Genomic DNA, 5,834 nt, shown 5'->3' with positions numbered 1-5,834 from the left:
TGAGTGGTTTTATCACTTATTTTTCCCTATTTGGTTGGTAAATGAAAAATATTTTTCGGAAAATATTTTCTAGTGTTTGGTTTGAGATTAGAAAATATTTTTTTAGGAAAATATTTTTTATGCTACTCTCCTCCTCCACACCCTCTCCCCCAAGTCTCTAAAAATTCACACAAATCCAAAAGGAACTAATTTGCTGCTTTACTTTTTTATGCAAAAATAACGTTGAAATTTATACTCCATAGCTAAAAAGAAATACTCTTCCTTTGGTTGAAAAAGAAAGTACTCTTTTTACAACATAAAAATAAAATACTCATTTTACTGAAATAAAAGGAAATACTTTTTTTACATCATGAAAAGAAAATACTTTTTTTGTTGAAATGAAAAAAAAATACTTTTTTTCATCATGAAAAGAAAATACTTTTTTTGTTGAAATGAAAAAGAATACTACTTTTCTACATGAAAAGAAAGTATTTTTTTGGTTAAAATGAAAAAAATACTTTTTTATATTATGAAAAAATACTCATTTGTTGAAATGAAAAAAAATCTATCTATAACATGAAAAGAAAGTATTATTAATAATACTTTTATTTAGGGTGGGCGATGAGGTGGAGTACTATTAATAATATTTTTGTTTAGGGTGGGGGTGGGTTGGTGGGGTTGGGGGTGGGATGGGGAAGGTTGAGAAGGTGTGATGACCTCATCACTTGATATACTAGTGAATTCTATATTTCGAGGCCTTAAAAGTCTCCTTTTATCTCACCTCGATTTGCATGCGCGGTCCAAGCGTATATCTGGAATATTTTTATGTGAAAATTTGATAGAAATGCTAATTTGGCCTTTAAAATTGAATTTAAGTTGACTTTAGTCAATATTTTGGGTAAACGGATCTGGTCCCGTGATTTGACGGTCCCATAGGGTCTGTAGACAAATATGGGACTTGGGCATATTCCTGGAATTGAATTCCGAGGTCCCAAGCCCGAGAAATGAATTTTTGAAGAAAATTGTTTAACTAAAATTTTAAGAGTTTTTGAAAATTTAAATGTATTTGAAATTGATGATATCAGGCTCGTATCGTGGTTCTGGAGCTCGGTACAGGTCTTATATGGTATTTAAATTGAGTCTGTAAAATTTGGTACGAAACAGACTTGATATGACGTGAATCGGACCCTCGGTTGTTAAAATTTGAACTTAAGAGTTCTTGAGATTCTTCTTTGATTTTGATGCTAAATTTGTTGTTAAAGGTGTTAATTTGGCGATTTGATCGCACGAGTAAGCCCACATGATATTTTTGAGTTAGTATGCATGTTTCGTTTGGAGCCTCGGGGGTTCGCGTGAGTTTCGGATAGGTTTCGGAAGGTTTTTACTCTTAGAAAAGTTGCAGGTGTTACTGCTTCAGGTGCACAGACATTTTGTGTATCGCGATCGCGTAGTAAGTCTCACGAACGCGAAAGGGAACTGGGCTGGGGGTGGAAATCGTTCTATGTGAATGCGAAGTAAGGGGCGCGAACGCGGAGCACTGGGAGGCTGCTCTACGCGAACGTGATCCTTGTCCCGCGAACACATATAGTAAATTGGAGGTGGGCTGGGCAGTTGTCATTTCTTCTAGTTGAACATGTACACCGGTCCGCGAACGCGAGTGTCAGGGAGGCTTACCTTTCACGAACTCGTAGGAGAAACTCGCAATAGCGTAAGTCCACTTCTGGCAGCTCTTCGCGATCGCGATAGTGTTCTCGCGAACGTGATAAACACTGTTGCCCAACACTTAAAACAGAAGCAAAGTTGGAATTTAGCCCATATTTTCACATTTTCAAAACAAGAGAGCATTGAGGCAATTTTCAAGGAACAAGTTCTTCCCCAAAGCATTGGTATATGATTCTAAACCTTTTTCTTTCGATTTTCCATTACTTTTTATCAATCTTCATCCAAAAATCTAGGGTTTTTATGGTAGAAATTGAGAATTTGGGTAGAGTTAGGTTTTTTTTTGAATAATTGGAATTTAGACCTCGTTGTGGGATCGGATTTCGAAACTAATTGCATATTTGGGCTCGTGGGTGAATGGGTGATCGAGTTTTGGTCCGAACCTCAAGTTTTGACCAAGCGGTCTCGAGGTCGATTTTTGAATTTTTGAAAAAAATAATAGAAAACCTATAATTAAACATTGGGTATGAATTCTTTAGCATTTATTGATGTTGTTAAATTAATTTGGACTAGATACAAGTAATTTGGAAGCAAATTCTAAAGGAAAGCAGTCTTTGAGGCTTGAGTTGGCCGTGGAAGTTCGATGTAAGTGTTTGGTCTAACCTTAGCTTGAGGGAATAAGTATTGTGCTTTATTTGCTATGTACTAGTGTAGTGTATGGCGTATACGTGTGGTGACGAGTACCTATCCATCGTTGTCAAGTATGCCCCTGAGTCTTAAATTATAATTGTTGTGTTCTTAATAAGTACTACAAATGCTTAAGTTGTTGATTCTCCGTGTTGGGCAAGAATTATGATTATTCTCGTGGTATTTGTTTATTGTTGAGTATTGGCTCCCGTTGAGGTTTCATTTGTGAAGTTAAATGTTTGTACAAGTTTGGTTATAGTTGATTCCCTTGCCGGAACGTATTTAATTCTTACTGTTGGTTCCCTTGTCGGGGTGTATTTATTCTCATTGTTGGTTCCCTTGCCGGGATATTGTTGTTTCCTTATTGTTCCCTTGCCGGGTTTCTTTTGTGATTATTGTTAAATTGTATATTGGGATCGGGTTGTACGCTGTAACAATATTATATGGGATCGGGTTACACGCCGCAACATGGAGTAATAAGGGAGGATATGAGGGGTCGGGTTGCACGCCGCAACAGTGATACATGATTGGATTGAGTTGCATGCCGCAATAGTAATATATGATTTGGATCGGGTTGCATGCCGCAACAGTGTTATATGATTTGGATCGGGTTGCGCACTGCAATAATAAAGAATAAAAGTGGATATTGATTTGTTACTGTTTCCTTATTCTTACTGATGCAAACTTTAAAATGTTCTTTATGTTTTCTACTGAGTTACTGTTGGTACTTGATATTCCCCCGCAGCATGTTTCCCCTTCCCATCTTTAACTACTAGTTTCCGTTATTATTGCTTATTGTATATGCTTTAACTGCACAGGTTTATTTGGTAATCTTGTCCTAGCCTCGTCACTACTTCGCCGAGGTTAGGCTCGACACTTACCAGCATATGGGGTCGGCTATGCTGATACTACACTCTGTACTATGTGCAGATCTCGGTGTCGGAGCTTTTGAACCTTAGAGTGGTTGCTGTCTTCTGTCCAGCGGAGACCCGAGATAGTCCTGCAGACATCCGCAGGCCTTGGCGTCACCTTCTATCCTTATATTCTATTTTCATTTACTTCAGAGACAGATTGTATCTTTCTTTTCAGACTACTGTTTGTAGTATTCGTAGATGGTCCGTGATATTGTGACACCAGTTCTGGGTAGAGATGTATTTTGTAATTTTCGTACTAGTATTTGGCTAAGTCATCAGATTTCGTGACAAGTTGGTATCAGAGCTCTAGGTTGCTTAGGTCTCACAATTCACGGACAAGCTTGGTATAGTTTGAGGGATCGGTTTGGAGACGTCTGTGCTTATCCCCCAGAGACTACAGAGTTAGGAACAGTTTCACTTCTATTCATCTCTGTCGTGCGGTTTGGTTTCTCAATGCTAATTGAATTTCTACTCTGTTCTTTCGCAGATGGTGAGAACACACACTTCTTCATCCATTGACAAGTAGCTCGAGCCCCCAGCAACAGGTTCCCACGAGGGGTAGAGGCCGAGGCCGTGCTAGAGGCCGAGGCCGAGGCCGTGCTAGGGGCCGAGGCAGGGGCAGAGCTCATCTTAGAGCAGCAACACTAGTGGCGGAGTCTCAGGTAGAGTTTGATGATGATGAGGTTCTGGCCTACACAGTTTCGGTAGGCCCAGCTCAGGTCCCAGAGGGGTTCATTGCTACCCTAGTACTCCAGGATGCTCTGGTCCGTCGAGTGGGCCTTATGGAGAGTATTACCCGAGCAGGCTTACTTCCTGTAGCACCAGCCGTCTCTCAGGTTGGGGGAGGAGCACAGACTCCCGTTACTCACACTCTAGAGCAGATGGCTCCCCAGTTTCAGACTCTAGCAACTCAGCCACTTGGAGCAGTTCAGCCGGGTGTAGTAGCTCAGACCGGTGACGGAGTAGCTATGTCTGCCGATACCTTGTAGAGATTGGACAAGTTTACCAAGCTGTTCACTACTACTTATGGTGGTACATCTTTAGAGGATCCCCAGGATTACTTAGACAGTTGTCATGAGGTTCTTCGGAACATGGGGATAGTGGATACCAATGGGGTCGACTTTGTTGCTTTTCGTCTGTCAGGTTTCGCCAAGACTTGGTGGAGGGATTTTTGTTTGGCTAGGCCAGCTGGGTCGCCTGCCTTGATTTGGGATCAATTCTCTTAGTTATTTCTGGAGAAGTTTCTTCCTATCACTCATAGGGAGGACTATCAGAGGCAGTTTGAGCGTCTCCAGCAGGGTTCTATGACTGTCACTCAGTACGAGACCAGATTCATTGCTTTGGCCCGTCATGCTCTTATAATACTTCCTACCAAGAGAGAGAAGGTGAGGAGGTTCATTGAGGGACTCGCTTAGCCGATTCGATTGCATATGGATAAGGAGACTGGGAGCGAGATTTCTTTTTAGGATGCGGTCAATTGTGGTCAGGAGAGTTGAGATGGTTCTATCACAAGGTAGTGGTCAGGGATCTGACAAGAGGCCCCGACATTCAAAAAGGTTCAGTGGTGCCTCATCTGGAGGCAGGGATTCTTTTGGTAGGGGCCATCCTCCCAGGCCGTTTCATTCAGCACTTCAGACTTCTCATGGTGCTTTAAGTGGTCGTAGTTCTCATATGCAGTATTTTGATCAGCAGTTCTACCGTGCACCACCAGCTCCTATCAGAGCACCTCATATTCAGAGCTATTCTCATGGTCAGCCGGCTCGCCAAGGTCAGTCTCAGTTCCCTCAGCTGCAACATTCAGGTGGATGCTTCGAGTGTAGTGAGTATGGTCATATTCGGAGGGCTTGTCCGAGGTTAGTGGGTGTTCAGTCACAGCAGCAGGGTTCCCGTGATATGGTTCAGGCACCAGGTGTTCCACCGCCCACTCAGCCAGCCAGAGGTAGGGCTAAAGGTGCTAGAGGTGTAGGTAGAGGTATTAGAGGTGGAGGTCAGGCTGCTGGATGTGGAGGCCAGCCAGCAGGAGGTCGTCCCAGGGACATAGCTGAGTAGTGGGCCCCAACTCCGATGTTATGCTCTTCTAGCTAGGCCCGAAGCTGAGGCCTCCGATGCAGTTATCACAAGTATCGTTCTGGTCTATAGTAGAAATGCTTCAGTTCTATTTTATCCAGGGTCTATATATTCCTATGTATCATCTTATTTTGCCCCTTATCTGGTCATGCCTAGTGATTCTTTGAGTGCTTCTCTATATGTGTCTACACAGGTGGGTAATTCTATTATGGTGGATCGTGTCCATCGTTCATGTATAGTTGTGATTGGGGGTTTTGAGACCCGAGTAGATCTGTTACTTTTGGATATGGTTGATTTTGATGTCATATTAGGGATGGACTGGTTATCACCCTACCACGCTAGCTTGGACTATCATGCCAAGACTATGACCTTAGCTTTGCTAGGTTTGCCTCGTTTAGAGTAGAGAGGGACTTCTAGTTATTCCACTCGTAGGGTTATCTCATATATGAAGGCTCGACGTATGGTTGAGAAGGGATGTTTGGCCTATTTGGCGTATGTTCGTGATTCTACTACCGAGGTTCCTTCTAT

This window comes from Nicotiana sylvestris, chromosome 1 (genome assembly GCF_000393655.2).
Source record: "Nicotiana sylvestris chromosome 1, ASM39365v2, whole genome shotgun sequence".
NCBI classification, from domain to species: domain Eukaryota; kingdom Viridiplantae; phylum Streptophyta; class Magnoliopsida; order Solanales; family Solanaceae; genus Nicotiana; species Nicotiana sylvestris.
The sequence above is the reverse complement of the archived record's forward strand: the minus strand, read 5'-3'. Positions refer to the sequence as shown.